General features: G+C 38.9%; 1 protein-coding gene across 3 annotated transcripts in view; it reads right to left on the bottom strand.

Moving 5' to 3' along the window:
* LOC105477886 (syntaxin binding protein 6) overlaps window positions 1–20,761 on the bottom strand; it is a 254,686-nt gene that overhangs the window by 202,267 nt on the left and 31,658 nt on the right. The window contains exon 1 of one of the 3 annotated variants that reach the window (XM_011734773.3): window positions 12,222–12,315. The exons of the other annotated variants lie outside the window; for them this stretch is intronic. The gene's annotated coding sequence lies outside the window, so the exon portion shown is untranslated. Of the gene's footprint in view, window positions 1–12,221; window positions 12,316–20,761 lie in introns of those variants that run through there. 3 annotated transcript variants of the gene reach the window in all.

Raw genomic sequence — 20,761 nt, 5'->3', positions numbered from 1 at the left:
GGTTATTATGTTGATCATCTTTGTATTGGTTGTCTAGGAAGTGGGAAGGGGTTATTTTAAGCAAAAAAGTAATTTTTTCAATAAAGTCAATATATTCTTATGCATGAATTAGAGATAAGAAGTCTGAATTTTGGTGTTTTTGTTTACTGGCTGAGCTAAAGATTACAGAAATATTGGAAATAAAAGAAAAACTGCCCGCTGATAGCTGGAGAAATATCAGACCAAGTTCAGGGAATAACAAAAGCTCTTTCAATCAAATTAATGTTACTAGAGAATGACTACTACTTGAATTGGGAGCATGACCTCTTGTGTAGGACTCTATACAGGAGGTAAAAAACAAAGCTCAGCTACTTTGGCCCAACCGTTACAACGCATAAATGTATATGTATCAATCTAAATTTACTGAACACCTACTGCAGTCTTGGCAGACACTGAAGATATAAGTGTTACTATGATCCAGGCCTTAACCTGGAGGGAGTTACCTTTTTTGTGTTTGTTTTAAAAGGAAACTATTTGGGCAATATCATTTTACCATACATAAAAACTTCAATGAATTCTCCTTAAAAAATCAATAGTCTGTCTTCAATATTCAAGGAATAAAAAGCTAAACCCTGGCCATTTCCAAGAAATTGACAAAAATATTATTCTTATGGGAGAAAATAATGCCTTCAACCTTAACTAAATATGTTCCTTGCTCTCATACCAGTGAACACATATCCCTTCAAGTTACATATTATATACATATATACATACATTTTTATAATATACAGATGCTCAACTTAAAATAGAGTTACGATCCAATAAACCAACTGTAAGTTAAAAATACAGTAAGTTGAAAATGCTTTTAACACCCCAATAAACCCATTGTAAAGCTGAAAAATTGTTAGTCAAACCATGGTAAGTCAGGGATCGTCTGTATACATTTCTCACTATACCACAATACCCCCCAAAAAAAACACCCTTAGGCATATCTTATTCAGACTGCAGAAAACCAAGAAGGAAGTGAAAATCTGTAAAGAAGCCAGAAGGAAAAGAATATCCTACCTACAGAGGAACACGAGAGCAACTGACAGCAGATTGCTCACCAGAAACCATGCAAGTAAGAAAAGCATGGAGTACAATCTTCAGAGTGCTGAAAGAAAGAACTTTTTCATTCAAACCAACAACATGTATTGAGTGTCCATGCTATTATCTAGGATATTAAAAAAGACAGACTAAAACATGAATGCTGCTCTAAAAAAGCTCACAGATGGGCTAGGAAAGAAACTGTAATGGGATGCGTACTACGTGACGTTAGCGGATATGAATACAATGTTATGGGAATCCAAAGGGATTAAGTCTGATGTGTGGGTAGAATGGTCACAGGAGGTGACCTCTGAAGACTACAGAAGGTACCACTTTTGGGGGGTGCCACTACCCCCAAAAGACTTCAGTTTAATAACAGAGGATTACAGCTGAAAGAGTTGTAATATATAGACAGTGTCCTCGGAGCAGTATCAGAAAAGTCCAAAGCCCAGAGGGGATACAAAAACAACATTACGGGAGTAAATAGAAGTTTCTAATACCTCTAGCTACAACAAATCGTGAACACAACCCAGATCCTAGCAGGAAGAATAGTGTTATGTGCATGTGTCTGTGATTTAGCTATTTGGACAAGGATGCTAATATGTTAGCTTGTTTTTGTTACAAATTATGAGTGTTTTTCTGCTTATAATCCCTGGGGACATCACCATATTGGCCTGAGATAATTCATTTAAAGTTTTGTAGGATATGCTTAAAAGAATTTTTTTTTTTTTTTTTTTTTTTGAGACAGTCTTGCTCTATCGCCCAGGCTGGAGGGCAGGGGCGCAACCTTGGTTCACTGCAAGCTCCACTTCCCGGATTCATGCCATTCTCCTGCCTCAGCCTCCCAAGTTGCTGGGACTACAGGCTCCCGCCACCACACCCAGCTAATTTTTTTGTATTTTTAGTAGAGATGGGGTTTCACCGTGTTAGCCAGGATGGTCTTGATTTCCTGACCTCGCGATTTGCCCACCTCGGCCTCCCAAAGTGTTGGGATTACATGTGTAAGCCACTGCACCCAGCCTTTTTTGTTTGTTTGTTTTTTGAAACATTAGGACTGGGTTAGTCTATGATTTGCTAATGGCTAGGACTTGGAAAACAATACCCCAAAATGAAGGTCTCAGAAGCAAAAGTTTTTCTGTGACCTCCTCCTGCCCTCCAGTCTTCTAGTCCCATTCTCCCCGTAGGCTAGCCATAGAAACTGGCATTTCTCCCTAAGGCAGGTCATTAAAACCAGAACCTTCTTCCCCACAGCCAGCCAAAACACCTAATTATCTTTAGTCAGATAATTCCTTTATGGTCAGTTTTACACAGAAATGCAGAGGGAAAGTTAGAGTTTAACATTGTACACAAGACCCCCATTCCAGAGAGAACCCTGCCCCACCCAGAAGGAAGGAATGCATGATCAGAGAGGCCAAGAAGAATCCAGACAGCCAGGCCTTGCTGGGTTTCCCCACTCAGCCTATTAGCATTAGATCTTACCCTTTTTGTCTAGTTCTATTTTACTACAGTGGTCTCTACTTTGTTGAACCTAAGCACAGAAAGGGACAATTTCCCCTTTATCTTTGGGTCTTCATTCTGAAGGGTTCTGCTTGTTCATGATAAATAAACTTGGATGCTTTTTCTCCAATTAATCCGCCTTTTGTGAATTGATTTTTCAGTGAACCTTCAGGAGAAAAAGGGGCAATTTTCCCTTTACCTCTGCATAACCATGGGAAGAATGTGAAGACAGAGGCTTTTTCTCTTGGAACAACAAATATTTGAATGTCTTTTTGCCTCTGCCTTTGATGATTAGATCCTTCTCAACAAGGACTTACTGAGTGATTAATGTGCTGAATAGAATACAAGGAGACTTAAGGTCCCTGCCTTAAAATAGCTCACCATCTAATGCATAAGATTCACAAGAATTCATACATACAGGGCATTCTGACTATACAGTCCCTGGCATAGATCTCCTAAAACCTGTGGAATTTCCTGAATGATAGCAGTAGCTTTTAAAATTCATTAAAAAATCGCTTTCAACCATATCAGAGTTTATGCTAACAAGATGACACTTTTGGGTCCCTAGATACTTTCAGAATAGGGGCTGGTTGCCAGAAGGAGGACCAAGGCATGATTAGAGGGTTGGAACTTTCAGTTCCACCACTCTTCATTTTGGTAACCGTGGTTTTTATTTCTAACATTTTCTTTTGATTCTTTCTTAGAGTTTCAATCTCTCTGCTTATATTACCCATCTCTTCTTGCATGTTGTCTATTTTTTCCATTAGAACCCTTAATGTATCAGAGTTCTTTTAAATTCCTTGTCTGATAATTCCAACATCTGTTTCAGAATCTGGGCTTGATCATTACTTTGTCTCTTCAGACTGTGTTTTTCTTGCCTTTTGGCATGCCTTGTAATTTTTCTTGCACATGGGACATGTTCACAGGAAGTGAAGTAAGCAGGCCTTTGGTGTGGCAATTTATTTTTGCATCACAGTGAATATAATGAGGGCAGATGATAGCATTATCTTCTACAATAAAGCATATTCTTCAACTTATCCATAATTATTTCCTATTCAAACATGTACCTTCTCCAGGTCTTTTGTCTAAAATATATATGTAGAGTCACTAGGCTAGAGTCTCAGGCTATTACTTGCAACATCACTTAAGCCACTATGAAATATGGACACACAACACTAGTCAAGGTTAGAAAGGGCATCAATTTACGTATATTATAAACTAGGTGCTTTTCTTGTGAGCCAACATATGGATACTTCATGAGGACATTCTCTAAAATTATTTCACATACGTAGATGAGGCTAGACTAATACTTTCAGGATACTATAAGTGAATTAAAATTCAGACAAAATTTAACTCCTTCACCATTGATCATGACAGACTATTTCACAAGTTAATAAACTTCCTACTTCCAACTTTAACAATTTTTTAAAGTTAATTTATGACAGAGAATACCATACAGTTAAATTCTTATGACTTTTTTTTTTTCTTTTGAGATGGAGTCTTGCTCTGTCGCCGAGGCTGGGGTGCAGTGGCGCGATCTCGGCTCACTGCAACCTCTACCTCCTGGGTTCAAGCGATTCTCTTGCCTCAGCCTCCCAAGTAGCTGGGACTACAGGTGCGTGCCAGCATGCCCAGCTAATTTTTTGTATTTTTAGTAGAGACACGGTTTCACCACGTTAGGTAGGATGGTCTCGATCTCCTGACCTCATGATCCACCCTCCTCGGCCTCCCAAAGTGCTGGGACAGCGTGAGCCACCATGCCTGGCTATTCTTACGACTTTCTAAGTCTTGTTAAAGAAACAGTAATTTCCCCATCTTTGTAAATTTGGTCAAAGTTAAGCAACAAGTTAGCACTGAAATGTTTTCAAATATACAGATTTTTTTTTTTTTTTCCTCGGAGTTTCACTCTTGTTGCCCAGGCTGGAGTGCAATGGTGCAATCTATGCTCATTGCAACCTCCGCCTCCCAGGTTCAAGTTATTCTCCTGCCTCAGCCTCCAGAGTAGCTGGTATTACAGGCGTGTGCCACCATGCCCAGCTAATTTTTGTATTTTTAGTGGAGATGGGGGTTTCACCATGTTGGCCAGGTTGGTCTCGAACTCCTGACCTCAGGTGATCCACCTGCCTCAGCCCCTCAAAGTGCTGGGATTACAGACGTGAGCCACCGCGGCCGGCCTAATGTATAGATTCTTAAATATAAATGTCAAGGAATCAAAGATGTGAAGATGATCTTCTGCTTCACTGACCTTTGGCAAAAGAATATTAAACTGACAAGAGGCAAGAAGAGCAAGATCAGAGAAAAGCTCTGGCCAGTTTGTTTCTAAATGACCTTTGAGTTGGAGGGAAGGAGACCAGTTGTTAAGCCTAAAAACAAAGGAAGCTGTAGACAGGAATCCCACAGGTGCTCAAAGGAGCAAGTGATGAAACCTCTAATACCAAGGAGAGTGGAGCCTCTTCCTGTGAAATACGTTCTCTCCTAGCCTTTAGGGTAATCCTAAATCACCATTCTTTTGTCATCATTATTGAAATGTGCTTTTAGGAAGAAGCATAACAAGTCCTCCAGGGAAAGTTTTCAGCTGTAATTTTATTAGGGAAACAAGCCAAATTATGCATGTGCATGCATCCCTTTTCAGAGAATTCTCTGGAACCTTCAGTGAGTCAAGCAGGACCTAAGGTACAAACCTAGCTACCGGGCAGGAAAAGATTAATCTGTTGTTCTTTTATTAGATTGAGTCATACAGTACATGTAACATAAGAAAATTCTTTTGCTGAGAAAAGCATAAGAACGTGGTTTAGTACCATCCACCAGACATGCCCACTATAAGTACCTTTTGGATCACATCCTACTACACTGATAGAGCAACCACTTAGCATGTCATCACTTTCCCTTCTTAAATCTCATGCTGGGTGACTCCTGTTACTGGCCAATGCCAGGCCAGTGTCACAACAACAAGACAAAACATCACATGAATTGATAGCAACAAAATGGCAGCAAGAAATAATGTTCCCCAGGGAAAGACCTATTCACCGAGTATGAAACTAGCTTAAGCAGCTCTCCCAGTTTAAGAAATTTAAGTAATTCATTCATTCATCAAACATTTATTGTGCCATACATAATATATAAAGCACTGTTTATGTTCTGGAGTAAAGGATTAGCAGAAAGAATACAAAGACAGTTGAGACCTGGTGCCTACTGCCAAGGAGTACACTAGACAAGCTGACATTAACAAGAGCAAACGTGAGTGATCATGCAAACTGAAGAGGGAGACTGCTAAAAAAGAAGAAGGCAGCTGATCCTCAAATTCTAACTTGAAATACAGTGATAGGCGAAACGAAGGGAGCAATTGAATCTGCTGAAACTAACAACTAAAACAGCTGAGTAGGATTTTCTCAGGCTACACATGCCAATCCCCTCACCTCACTATCTACCATTTCCAATATTCAGCAAAGTAACAATTTTGCTTCTTCCATGTGGGCCCAGCTCCATGGAATTCAAAGGGAAAAGAGCACTCAATCAACTTTCTCTGGACAATTTGCTGCACTGCTCAAGGGTCTACATGAGAATTACAGATATCAGGGAGGGAAGGGCAATACTAAGTATGGTTGTGTACTGGACTTTGTGGTTGACCACCTGAAATAAGTTTCAAGGGCAAAACTGACTGGATCAGGAGGAACAAAGAAACAGCACCTGGAACCAATATACCCCTAGTTCCTGATAAAGTCATTTATTGTTTAAATAAATCGATTTCAGTGGGAGTCCCACTTGGGGCAGTCTGGTCAACTAGGGTTGTTAGCTCTTTGAGGGCAGAGTCCATGTTTCTTTCATTTCTACGTATCTCAATACCACCTAGCACAAGATAGGGACTAAAATAATTGAGGAAAAGAGCTAAAAAGGAAGAAAAATTAAGGGTCAGTTCACATTCCCGAGATTCTACACTCAGCTACTGGGGAGTGCACAGCAAGAAGCATAGCTTTCTATAAGCAATTAAGGTGCAGTAATAAATACCCACACAGCCTGGGCCTATGAGCATAACTACCCTCATCCATGAGCACTGACTCTGCCATTCAGATGGAAACAACCAGGTGCAGTAAACTGATGAAGACAGATCTCAGCTCTGAAACTGTCATCTTTACTGCTCTCACTTACCACACATGGTCACAGTATTAGTCAGGAAAGACTAGTCACTGCGGGAGCTGATCATAATCCCAAAAGACACAATCTCAGTGAAATCTCAAAATCCTGCAAACATAATTCTTAAAAAAAAATTTAAAGACTCATTAAAAGACATTTATTTACCTTTTTAAAAGGGGATTTATTTAAGAAACAAAGATATGACAGAACACTTCCTAGGTCACTTAACACAATAAAATGGGCAATAACAAGATACATATTTTTGAAAGCAAAAACACTCAGACTAACAACAGTTGCATGGGTATAACAATTATGAGCAGACAAACCATATCCAAAATGAACTAATTCAAAAGGGGAACTATATAAATGCATATCATTATGGTTGGTCATTGTTTTCTGATGAGATTGATGAAAAACTACAATGGGTCACCACCACTTATGCAGTCATCCAAAGAGCTGAGATCAATAAATTGTATCCTTCACAAATGCAGATGTACAAAAAGAACATCTCTTTATGTGCTGAGAAAGTTGCAACATTTTCAAGTGCACACAGAATGCTTACACACAAACTCAACATGGTGATAATACACTTTTGTGGAGTCAAATTTGCAAAAAATTGCATAAAAGGAATTAGAACTCTCTAAAGTCTCTACACAATTTATAATTCCAGTATTGGAAGTGATGCAAAAATGAAATACATAGCATAGTGAACTATAAAAAATAATTCACAAATTTAAAATAGTGGGAAAAAAACTAAAAAAAAGAGAAAAGAAAAAAGCTAAATAACTAAAAAGAAAATTCAGCATATAAAAATGTATATTACAGGGAAAGATTTTGGACAATTGTATAGAGATAGCCCAAAAGAGCTGGCCTAACATAAACATTCTGTGATTGTGATTTTCAGAATTTTAGACAAGAGGGACTTTGGACTTTAGGGATTTTGATCTTTTGGGATTTCGATGTTCAGAATTTCAACATTCAGGATTATGACACTCAGGATTATGATCCAAACTCATCACTGTCAAAATAGACCCCTGACTTCTTTAGAATGGCTCAAACACCTCCGACCTTTGTTCTTGCTCCCATGACAGAGAACTGGTGAATGAGGTGTTCCTCTTCCTCACACTGAACTAGGGATTCAAGCTGTTGGGCTCAGCTGTCTTCACTGTGGTCATCCCATCGGCTGGAACTCAGGCACGTGGCTGTACCTAACTGCAAAGGAGGCTGGGAAATGCATTCTTGCTGTGGGCTCAGGAAGAGGAAAACATGGATTATGCTGAGAAGCCATAGCCTCCGCCATGGTATTTTACAGCTTTTCCTCCCTCTTCCAAGCTTTCTCTTGCCTTGTTTCTAAGGCTGCATATGTATATGTGTGTGTATATATATGTATACATACATACATAAAAAACTATGTTTCTATGGTAGCAAACTTTTGGTCCCATATAGATAATAAACATGAGGAACCCTAACATAAATATGCTTGATGCTTTATTTGTCAAGGAAAGGGAAGAATCTGATATTGGGGCCCAGAAGACAGCTCTGCTTCAAGCAAGGGAGATAAATTCTGCTGTGTCCACATTCCCATTAGGGCCTTTATCAAGATCTATCCAAAACATATATTCACGAGGGGTTCATGTCCAAGCTGGCACACACTAGTACAGCATAAAATTTCCCTGACAAGGGCAGCAAAATGCTAAGTATTTCCTTGAGGCCCTCAATGGTTCCATGTACTGACCAAGAAACATCACATCTTAGATTCAGCAATTCCATCACCAACTCTAGAAGCTGGCTTTCTTCTCCGAGCAATTTTTCACCAAAAAAAGGCATATTTTACTTCAAAGGCATTTACCATATTCAGCAATAGGTAGAAACAATTCCTCACTGAAACGTAGACACAAGGAAATGTCTAAACACACACTCCTACATTAGTTACCCCATACCAGCCTCCCAAAGCAGTTGACTCAAAATTATGACTCGGCAAAAATGCGAAATCAGCATATGACATAGACTTTCATGGTCTATCTCAAATGTTAAATCACTGACATGCAAATGACCTGCTCTATGACGCTACTGAACTATATGCCCCTTTGGCAAGATACATATGTGATTTATGTATCTCCACAATGCCTTTTATACACCATCATTCAATAAACATTTGTTGAATGAATACAATTGTTGGAATTTCTATTCATCATTAGTAAGTTATCTGCATGTGTACACGTAAGGGCTGTCAGTCTTGAGGACAAACACTTAGCTATATGACTCATTCTGTATAAAACCTTGTTAAGAGGTGTGGGGTAAATGCTTTCTGACGGTGACTGTGATAATGGTAGTAGTAACTATGACAGCACAATCAACCACAATATGTAAATGACTGTTCTATTTCATGCCTGTGGGTACAGTCAGTCACCATAGGTAGTACAAGACCCCAGGTCCTGACATGGTTACCTTACTCCTTGGCACAATTCCCATCTCCTTCCCAGTTTTAGTTTTCCCCATAGCTCATATCACTGTCTGACATATTAAACTTCTGTGTGTGTCTGTCTCCTCCACTGGAAGCTCTGTGAGGCCAGGGAATTATGTCCATGTTGTCTGGTATCCAAATCAGTGCAGGGCATATTAGAAATGCTCAATAAACATTTGCGGAAGGAATGGATGAAATTAATACAATTATTTGAATTCTTTCTTCCAAATCTAAAGATTTTGGAACCACAGAAGAAATTATTTCTGCAGTGTTCCAATATATTCACATTCTTTTGAACATCTCAAAAGGAGGTCTCACAGACAAGCCACTAACTGTACTAAACACAGGGTTTCTAGAAACCTGTCGTTGTTCTACCACCTTAAAGTCTCCAAATAAACTGAGAATGGACAATCTCCAGGACTGGACATGCTTCTGCTAAGTCTTCACCTAACAAGAACCACATCTGCAGGCCTGGCTCACTTTCACCTGGCTCCCACTCCACTACAGAGTCCTGCAGATGGCTCTCTCAGCTGGCACTGGCACCCATGGCATGAAGCCAGAAACGAAGACAGGAAATTCCTTTAATTCAGAAACAAATTTGCCTGATTCCCACATGAACAAAATGTTAGCTGCCAGACTCAGCTCTATTCATAGGAAGTAGACACAATTCATTAAAAAAAATTTTTTTTAAGTTTTAAAAGTGTATCTTTTTGGCCAGGTATGGTGGCTCACACCTGTAATCCCAGCACGTTGGGAGATGAAGGTGGGAGGATAGCTTGAGCCCAAGAGTTCAAGACCAGCCTCGGCATCAGAGTGGGACTCTAACTCTACAAAAAATTAGCCAGGTGCGGTACATATGCCTGTGGTCCCAGCTGAAGTGGGAGGATTGCTTGAGCCCAAGAGGTTGAGGCTGTAGTGAGTCATGATCACACTACTGCACTCCAGCCTGGGAGACACACAGAAACCTTGTCTTTAAAAAAAAAAAAAGAGTTCATCTTTCCGAATGTAGTCTGGTAAGACAAATGTACCTGATAAATTACTTTAGGTTGTTAAAGACTCACTGAATGTTATAATTAATTTGACAAGCTGTTGCTTGATGGAGCTTTAAAATTCATGTTTTATTTAATTTTTGGTGTATGGAGAACAGTGTCTATTGGCAACAATAATTCCTATTTATTCGTTTTTCTGTTGACTCTCAAATAGCAATTACATAATGCTCTCAAAGTAATGGTAAAAGAGACTACGAGCCTGAGAATGTGTAACAAAAAAGACATTTTACACATCAAAGGGTTTTATACCTCTAGAATATTCTACACATCAGAAGCTTTTAGAATAGCAAGCAGTAGCGTCTAACAACTCATAGAAGAATGGCTAAACTTTTAAATCCCAAAACGAAGAGTCATTCTAACATCTTCCACCATTCTTCTCAAAGCTTCCACCAAGACTTTCTTCACGAATACTGTGGTCAAAAGGTTTAGGGTTTTTTAGCAAATACTATCTCAGCCAGCCTACCAGTCAGTCAGTGTATATTATGTGCTAACCCCACGAGAGACATGGAGAATTCTGAGAGCAAGATACGACTTTGATCACAAGTTACTGGATTCATTAGCAAAATAAAAAGGATGGATGGGATGATAGCTAAGATCATTTCTAGTTAATTTGTTTGGTTTTCACTTCAGAATGGTCTCACACAACTATCAAACTGCATTATAAGACATCAAGTTAAGGATGTCTTAAAGCAATTTAAAAATGAAATTTCAAAACAGTTCAATACATGGAGAATTCTTATCACTGGGTCCTAATATCTGATGTTCTAAAACTTAAACATACAGCTTTGAAGCTTCAAATATTATTTAATTTCCCAGGGACTTTTCTCTTAAGCTCATTTGCTGATTACTTGGGTTCCTTGTTTTTCCATTTTCCTACTTGCATCTCAAAATGAGGCGTAAATTATACAAATTATACAAAACTATACAATAAATAATCAAAATACATTTCCTTCCCAGACCCAAAGCCCAAAATGTTAGGTTGCACAGTATCATGTAGCGTAATCAAATGCACAGAAAATCTCCTCCCTCAGTGAACCAGAAACCCAACAAGCCCAGCCCAACAAACTGAGGAGCACGCCATCGCCACAATGTCACCTAGTCTTTGAGAACTTACTCCAACTTGGTGCTGACCCTGCTGACACTAAGAGATTCAGGTTTTCTAGTCCCGCTGGTTTCTGTTCCGGGGCATCAAAGCACCTACATGTAGCCTCTTCATGCAAAACAACATCACACACACACAAACTGCATTTAGAACCAAGCCAAATACCACAAACATTATATGCTACCAAATTTTCAGCAATGTGACTGCCACTGTATGAACTACAAATCGTTCGAAGCCATTATTTACTTTTTCTAGAGTGAGTGGCACTCTCCAGGGAGAAAAGCTAACAGGCTACCCCCAATCTCCTCATCAGCCTAACTTCAGTTGTTTTTTCACTAAAACACCTAAAGATACCAAACACAACTGCTATTAACAGTGGCTCACTGAGATCCCGGGCAAAGGAAAAGAGGTTTTCAGAGCTTCAAAAGCACACTTGGAGATTCGGACACACCCTCATTCCTCTTTGGGAATCACTGATCTGAGAGATTCCAGCTCAACACGCATTCCTGGAATTCTGAGTTCTCACCATAGAATCTTTAGCCAAGGCAGTCATCAGGAAGAGCTGTTAAGTTATGGCACACTTTACGATGGTGACGCTCACTTTAGATTTGAAAACAGATTTATGGACTAGCCCAAAGTAGCCTGTAATCAGACTCAGAGGAAGAACATGTTTCCACTTTAATAAAACTTCTTCTCCGGTAAACCTATTCAGGCAATTAAAATATGTTCCAATTTCTACTTCCCAAGCCTTTATATTCTTTGCTCTTAGGAAAAGAATTCAATAAACAAAACCTGAATTTTAAACCTGAATTCTAATTTCCTGAGGCTATTTTATACTTAAATAAATAAATAAGTGGCATAAACTAACAAATGTTTTGTATTTAAAATATGTTTTTATAAGGTATTTACCTACCTTTAACGCAGCCTTTTAGTTGGGACTGCACTTTACGGAAAACTCCACACACAAAGCACCTTTCCTCCTAGTACTTCAAGGTCCTTATGAAGGAGCAGAACTTTCTAAACAGGAAACTAAAGCACAGAAAGGCAGAGCCTTAGTGACACTAGAACCCCAAATTCCTGGCATTCCCCAGCCTTAAGTTCCAGGCTCCTATCATTAATCATCACGTACTACATGCTTTGCATGTGGAGACGGGTCTGTTTGATGATTTTTTTTTCCTTTCTTTTAGGGGGAAGGATTTGGTAAAAGTGATAAACATGAAAGAAAATAAAATTTTGACAAGACCAATGGTGGTGGTGTGGAGTTTCAAAGCCCATCCTATGAAAGAACCACCTTTCTACTTTACATTCTGACTTTATTCAACAAAGTCAATGAGATGACTTGCTAGAAAAGCCCATGAAAATGACAGTCCAAATATAGAAATCTAAATGCAACAAATCAGATATTGAGATATTGAGATATTAAATCAGATATTGAGACCTTTCCACAATGGTAGATTTAATGTTGAGAAAAATAACAAGCAAGGCTACAGTTCAAACTGAATTTGTCTGTAACTACAAAAAGTAGTTTAGTATTCAAGATCTACTTTCCAACAAAGAAATTTATATTCCATTAAGAACCCTGCAACCTTTGACATAGTCTTTGCTTCACTCCCCACCAGAACCACAAAGTAATTATGACGCACCTGAATAGTGACACAGGCTCTGATCCAAGCTTCCTACAAGATGACACTTTTCCAGATGGCACCTGAGGCTGTCAGGTACCGTCAGGTATTTCCTATGTTGGAAAAATACTCAAGGATATTACGTAAGACTGCTCCTCTCCTGTATATGCACTAACTTCAGAAAGCCACTGATAACTGTTCAGGAAACACACTTCCTTTTCTTACGATAGAAACTCTTCTATACCTGGGATATAAGAGCTAATGTTGTTCATTAGCCAAGAGAAGCTAAGGTTATTGAGAATTGTGACAAAATGGCACGTTACTGGGTTCAGCCCAAGAGAATGAGACAAAATTATGCTTTCCCTGAGCCCCAGAGACTACAAAATCCAGTTATATTTTAAGTAGCCATGTTTTAGAGATTTATATACCGTTCAGTGATAAAAATAAATGAAAGTCCCAGGCTTAAGGCACCATTATTCAGTTTTTAAAATTGCAGAATGTTTTCTTGCAGGATTTGGTTCAGCCAACTACAGGATGAAAAAAAAGTATGTCTAAGCTACACAGGTGAGTGATAGATTGGATCCTGGATTCAGAAATTAGTGGAAATATACGAGCCATTAACGAATTCCACAGGCAAGGCAGGCTCTTCTCCGGATGACTGAGATCTTCAAAAGTCAATACTCTAAGAAACTATTACTACATTTTGAATTTCCTACTGTGACCAGAAAAACAACATATTCAGAGTACTAGTTGTTTTTTGTTTTGTTTTGTGAGACAGGATCTCGTTCTGTCACCCAGGCTGCAGTACAATGGAAAAAGAGCAGCTCACTGCAGTCTCAGATTTGACTAGAGTCAAATTCTAGTTTTGCCACTTATTAGCTGTGAGACTTGAATCTGATCACTCAGGCATACACAAAAATTGAGTTTTAAAAAAATGGAACTAATTTAGAAGGCCACAAGTGATTATATGTATATAGCACGAAACATAAAAGATGAGCCTAGAATAGTAGTTCTCAAGTTTGTTGGTCTTAGGATGCCTTTACACTCTTAGAAATTATTCAAGACTTCAAAGAGCTTACCTTAAAAAATTCTACGAAACATGAGAACATGCATGCACACAGCCGGGCACGGTGGCTCACATCTGTAATCCTAGCACTTTGGAAGGCCGAGGCGGGCGGATCACTTGAGGCCAGGAGTTTGAGACCAGCCTGGCCAATATGATAAAGCCCCAACTCTCCTAGTGCCAGTAGTCCCAGGTATTTGGGACTCTGAGGCAGGGGAATCACAATCGCTTGAACCCAGGAGGTGGAGGCTGCAATGAGCTGAGATTGCACCACTACACTTCAGCCTGGGCAACAAAGCAAGGCTCTTTCTCAAAAAAAAAAAAAAAAAAAAAAAAAACCCAGCATACATTCCAATAGCCAATATATGGTTTCTAGAAAACTTCACTTTATACATGTAAGAGAATAAAACAGGTAAATTATGTCTTATTATTATGAAAATTGTTTTGACCTCACAGACTCACTAATAGGGTCTTGGGAACCCCTAGGCATCCCCAGACTATACTTTGAGAACCATTGGCCTAACATACAAAAAGCAGGGAAGCTGTCAAAGACTATTAAGGTTATAAATGAAAAGGATTCAGGAGACCACACAAAGGGATTCCCATTGGCCAAAGATGAGACAATTTTAGTTTCGATAAGAATAAATGAAATGGCCTGGAAGGTGGCTTATGCCTGTAATCCCAGCACTTTGGGAGGCTGAGGTGGGAGGATTGCTTGAACCCAGTAGTATGAGGCTGCAGTGAGCTACGATAGTTCCACGGCACTCCAGCCTGCATGACAGAACAAGACTCCACCTCTTAACAACAACAACAACAACAACAACAACAAAAGAATAAATGTAATGGTTTGAAACATCAAATATTTTAAAATTAATGAATTCTTAATAAGCCACCAATTTCTCTTTCTCTCTTTCCCCTGCTCCCCAAATTGGTTATCTTTGGATGCTAGGGAGCCAAATATTTTGAAAACTGGTAGATAAATGGAAAGAATCGAGCATTTTTCTTGCCTTTTCTATACAACTGTACCTCAGGATAGCCAAACAGATTATTGGATTGGCTAGATTATTCTTTATAAAAGTAGTCTAGCTAATAAATGGAGAAATGATGGACATGAAATAACATTTTAAAACCCCTAATGAATTGACGGATTTAGGCAGCACCAATCAGCACTGGCTATCAACATCTCTCTTTCACACACACACTGTAAAGGTAAGAGTCTTCTCATGGGAATACTTAACACTACTCATGTGGTACTTTTGACAAAAAATTGAAACAGAATTCAATCTAGCCTCTAAATGTAACTACCAGTTCACAAGAAATACAGAGGCTAGAGGAATATGTTAAACAGAGGAACATTTAACATTTAACTTCATGGGATGGAATCAGCAAAATCCAGCCAGTGGGAAAATTTACAGAATAAATGATCCCGTTTGACAAAAAACAAAACAAAACAAAAAAACAGATCACAAGGAAAAGACAGTGAAGGGTAAATCTACAGATTAAAAGGGACTGAAGAGGCATGTCAACCAACTGCAATGTGTGGACCTTATGAGGATACTGTTACAAACTAATGAGAAAAACCCAAACAAATGTGAACACTGACTAAATAGCCCATATTTGATTATGTTAGAGATTTTTTTAGTGTAATAATGGTATTATAGTACTAAAAGAAAAAAGAGTCCTTATCTTTTAAAGATGTGTATCCAAATATTTACTAATAAAATAATAGGATGTCAGGGATTTGTTTCAAAATAATCCCTGGTAGAGAGAAGAGGCTGAGATCTAGATGAAACAAGATTGGCCATAAGTTAATCATTGTTGAAGCTGAGAGAGAGGCACATAGGGTCTGCTATTATATTCTCTTGTACTCCTGTGTATGTTTGAAATTTTCTGTACCAAAAAAGTCAAAAATATGGCTGGGCGTGGTGGCTCACGCCTGTAATCCCAGCACTTTGGGAGCCTGAGGCGGATGGATCACTTGAGGCCAGGAGTTCAAAACCATCCTGGCCAACATGGTAAAACCCCTTCTTTACTAAAAACATAAAAATCAGCTGGACTCAGGAGGCTGAGGCAGGAGAATCACTTGAACCTGGGAGGCACAGGTTGCAGTGAGCCAAGATTGCACCGCTGCATTCCAGCCTGGGCGACAGAGGGAGACCCTGTATCTAAACAAATAGATAAAATTAAAATTAAAAGCAGCCATGAAAATGTCTACTTGTCTTCTCCAGCTATACTGTGAGATGCTGAGAGGCAGGCCCTGCACATTCAGCTACCGTGCAAGGCACACAGTCCGTGTCAACAGAGCACTTGATAAACAAGGCTATCAGCCAAAGATCTGCAAAGTTGAACTGTGACAGGGTATGTTCTGCAAAGAAGTTCTGAGTCAGTTGTCTCTGAACCACAGACATCTCTCCAATGAAGCAGAGAACAAAACTGTATTTATAGTATGATAACCAAGAAAGACAAACAAAAACTTGACACTGAAAACTGTGTAAAAAGCTTTTCACATAAAAAGAAAATAAATGAAAACAGTACTTTTTTTTTTCCTTGGATATAGGGACTATGGGTATTTGATTTTCTTTGCTTCTATTTCTCTGAATCTCCCAAATTTTCTGTAATTACCATATCATTTTAAATGTTGGCGAATACCCTAACTTTTCTACTTTTAAATCACTTATGTCAAAGTTCTATTGATGGCTGCTTTTACATAATAATGATATTTCATTTGTTATATTTCTATGATCCTTTTATGACTTGGATAAAGGAAGAATATTATAATGAAGAAAATACTGAAAACTATCACAGAGGGATTTTTAAATTGAATTATAAAAGCAGTATGAGAACACCCTTATTTATATTGGGGAAGAGAAAGATAACCATTATCTTTTTCTCTACAAAATAAAAGAGAACTACTTTTAAAAAAATCACATTTGAATAATCTGAATCAAGGGGATTTCTCTGGTTCTTCTAAAACCTCAGTTTCAGTGCAGGAAGCTGGAGACAGAGATATCTGGGACCTAACGAAGGGGCCTCTTGTGCACTCCTCTATACCCCCTGTTCCAGGGTATGTACCCTGCCCTCCCATCCCGCCCTCTCCACCCCTTCCATCAGCCCCAGGGAGGCGGAAGATAAAGCAGTTTAATTTAATGTCGAGATTCCACACCTGACAAGACAATATTCACTAAGGGAAAGTTCATCCCACAAACAGAAATGGATTTACTATTTGTTAGAAAAAAAAAAATCCTTTTCGATAAAGATTCTTAAAGAACCAGGCAATAGTGAGAATCCTGGAGCAAGTTTCAATTATTCCACTGAGAAAATAACTGAAAGAATATGTGCACCAATGACTATTAATAATTGAACATGAAAAAAGAAAAATGTTAGAAATTTGGTATGGATAATTGTTATGTTTTCCACACGGGTCTAATTAAACTTGATTTAGACTGCATAGTGCCTTTTTTTGTAACCCTGTTATTAAATAAACAAGCGACAACAAGAAAAGAAAAAAAGCTCAAACTGCTAGTTCGCCTGTGTTTTACATATATTCTGGGAGGCTGAACTCAAAGTGAGGAAAAAAGTCAAAACAACTCAATATATGGCAGCGTCAACTTGTAGCTAAGAGTATGAACTTTGAACCAGATTGCCAAGGTTAAAACTGTTGATCTGCCATTGATTAGCTGTGTGACCTTGGAGACACTGTGGAGCCTCTCTTGCATCATGGGTTCCTCAACTAAAAAATAAAGTGATGAGTGGAAGTGTCAGAGGGCTGTTGTAATAGCTAAGATGAGAAACAAAAAATGCTTAGGTGAGTGCCTAACACCATGCCTGCTCAGTAAATGCTACCTACTATTCTTATTTATAACCTATTATACTTTTTTTCTACTTTCCCCTTTTATTCTTCTTTTTCACCCAAGAAAAAAAAAGATTTTACAAACTTCTATTTGTTTAGCCTCATCAGTAAATACTGTTACCTATTTTAAAGCTTGACTCTCCTATTTTCCCCAGGGTAGAAATTTTTTCTTTAAGAAAATAAAAATAAAAATAAAATGGAGTTAGCTTCCTCTTTACTTTGTGCTAATCAGAAATGGTACCAGATTCCTAATTCCTTGAAACTAGAAAGAATCACAGTTACTGAGGTCCTAGGCAATCCTTAGAGAGTGACTATTTCTTGGCCTTGCCCACTCAAATCCTTTGTATTGGGGATCTATTTTCCAGTTTTACTAAATCCTTCATAGCTCTTTTCAAGTGTAAAGGAATCCTGAAAATCCATGCCAAAAAGATCATAAGAAATTCACATTCTAGAGAAAGGAATCCAAGTCTTAAAATGGCTACATGTCATATACAACTTTTACGCAAAAGAAAATGATTGATGTGTTTTTAGTATCAGGGAGACTCCTGGTTTGTGAACTTACTAAACAGAACATGAAAAGGATTGCTGGCATCAATCATAAAATTGAGCTAGGAAAGCATACAACTTAAAAAAAAATAAACAAACAATATATTCCAGGCTACAAGGAAGCACGTAGCAAAGGAGATATGGCATGGCTTCACACAATACTTCGGGCTCTAATTACATGGGTATTTAGTACGAGAACTAAAAGGAAAATTATAAGGCCTGCATTGAAGAAAAAAAGTGGAGGATAGAAGAAATAAATAGAAAAAACTTAGGTAAGTGCTGTCCAGCTATATAGTACATGGTGCTGAGTATGCAGGTAAATGCTTATTAGAAATTAATACAAATAGTCCAGTAATGGGATAATCAGTAGCCTAGTCAACTAGATGTCAGGTATAAAGTAGTATCTCTAATTTTACATATTTGCACTTAAGTACAAGGGCATGTAATGACACAATTTTTTATTCACCAAAATTCTTGGAAAATAAACAGAATTTATTTGTGCTAGTTGGTAGAGTATAAAGGTAAGGACTTCTCACTCCTCTATGGCTGCCCCTATGTGGGTAGAACTTTGATTAATGTTTAAGGGAGAAAGAATATGAAATAGGGATGGAATTGGCAGAGCTGGTGAAAGACCACCCATGTCAAACTGTGACTCTTCAGGTGTTCACTAAAGCCTATCTGATGGGACTAGATTCCCTACGGAAACTGGTATGAGAGAAATGCTGCATTCAGAATCTGCATGACAGATGCAGAAACACCTTTCTAGGAAGCAGAAGCTCAGAGGCAGAGGAAGTATAAGTCACTAGAAGGCTTTGGGTTGATCCAAAGGGCAGGGAATACCAGTTAATACTTGGTTACCAAGATAAAAGCTTGACAGTATAAGGTAAGGATACAATGTATTCAAAGATCAGAGACTCCAGGGGAACCTACAAGTTATGATCATTCGATTAAGGGTGGCCTTGGGCCACAATACATCCCAGTGACTTACTTGGCTCTAAGTAATCCCTGGGGAACATTAAAGAGCAGGAGTACTTTCAAGAGAGTTTGCTTCCAACTCTCAGAATAAACATGGGAGGAAGACAGCATCTGGAGCCCTGAGGACTTACTGGACCTGGTTGTTTCCCCACGCCTTGGTTCACAGTGGGCAAGGTAGCATAGTGGTCGGGAGCTCCAACTGCAAGGCTAAACTGCCTCACGGTTGAGTGTGAATCTCTGCTTGCCATCCAGTAGTTATTCTGTTTGCTCAGGCATCTATCCTGAATTTTCTCTTTCCAAATGCTTTTGGTTATGGATTACCCATAGGTCTTCTCCTCAAGTAAGCAATCACAAGACTTCTCTATAACACACAATACATACACTGCCCCTGCCCCTGCCTGCTCAGCACATCCAGAAAACACATTCTTAACCTGATCTTTGTATGTCTTCCTTTCTGTTCTATCACCATTGTGTTGTACCGCTTCTTTAATCTTCCCATTCTTCCTCCAGTGTGCACAAATAGGATTTCCAGAGATTTTTAATACATTTGCAACGCCAGCCATTGCCCATGGCTTCTGACTTGACTGCAACTAACTCCTAACACAGCTAAATACTGAGCATGGGTGCCTACCCCAGGCCTAGGCAGTAATGCACTAGACTCCCCTAGTTCCCACACAGTAATCTTTAATAATGGAAAACTAGAATTATCCCTAAGACCCTAAACCCTCCCGGTTTTACAAAGTACCAACCCAGAATTTACTAAAAATACAAGAGGTAGAGAAAACCATCTGAGAGGGGTAATGTAATAAAATATCAGGGGGGCCAAACCCTATATTCTATGCTATTCTTTGGCATTACCGCCCAGGGTTAGGGCACTCTGCTGACACTCTATCTCTTCCTCCCTGTCCTTCCACACTCCTTCCTCAAGGGTGATTTTCAGAGTCATGAACCAGAGAAAGCCTGGTTCAGGAACCCAGAGAGCTGTGTTCTGGTCCCAATCTGCCAATATATACAATATGGCCTAGGACAGTCACCAAATCTCTCTAGACCACTGCTTCCTTCTATGTCACACTGTAGATGCTGAAATCTGTTTCTAGCCTTAACCTGCCTATGTGATTAGTTCTTAATTTATAAAATTCTTCAATGTAGGATCTTTCAGATCAACCGCCCAGGCCCAATAAGAATAGCTACCACCAATTAAGAACCCACCATGTGCCAGGCATTATTCTTGGCAGTTTACAATCTCAACTGACACTTACTAGAGGATCTTAAGGAGGCTAGGGCTCCTTGGCTGCAATTTAACTCAATTCCTTTCTGCTCTGCTGAGCCCAAGAAGCAATGCTAGGTGGGCTTCTACCTCGTCTTCCACATTTACAGGCTTTATTATGCCTGGTGAA

Source organism: Macaca nemestrina, chromosome 7, assembly GCF_043159975.1.
Source record: "Macaca nemestrina isolate mMacNem1 chromosome 7, mMacNem.hap1, whole genome shotgun sequence".
NCBI lineage: Eukaryota > Metazoa > Chordata > Mammalia > Primates > Cercopithecidae > Macaca > Macaca nemestrina.
The sequence above is the reverse complement of the archived record's forward strand: the minus strand, read 5'-3'. Positions and strand labels throughout refer to the sequence as shown.